We start from the raw sequence: 502 nt of genomic DNA, 5'->3' as shown, positions 1-502 counted from the left end.
CTAAAATAAACGCACAACTAATATATATGTGAGCACAGCATATACCCACAACTAACATATGCGCGCAATTTACGTCCTACTAATATATACGTACAATTTACGTCTAACATATATATAAGTCCACCTAAAACGATACTTCTAAACTAAGTATAGTGAAACCATCACTATAACGCCATAAACCCGTCACTCTACGATTCCAAATGAACAATGAATATGTTTACGAGGCATGATTCGCTAAAGCTTCTGAGTGCCTATCAATTAGTGGTCATACAAAGGCTAAACATATGTTCAAGGAAACACATTAGGTCAGACTGGTCAGGGGGATTAACATGGGCAAAGGCACGTGTCTGAAAAGGGTTTGATTATGGGATTTCTGAGAATAGGGTGTCACGTATGGCACTGGTTTCCGCATAGAGTTTTCTCGTAATCCTATAAAGATAATGATAGCTGTGATAAAAACGGTAATAATCATAGGTTATAGTCACAGCCAGCCGACCCCCCC

The sequence above is a fragment of the Penaeus monodon genome, chromosome 31 (assembly GCF_015228065.2).
Source record: "Penaeus monodon isolate SGIC_2016 chromosome 31, NSTDA_Pmon_1, whole genome shotgun sequence".
NCBI lineage: Eukaryota > Metazoa > Arthropoda > Malacostraca > Decapoda > Penaeidae > Penaeus > Penaeus monodon.
The sequence above is the reverse complement of the archived record's forward strand: the minus strand, read 5'-3'. Positions refer to the sequence as shown.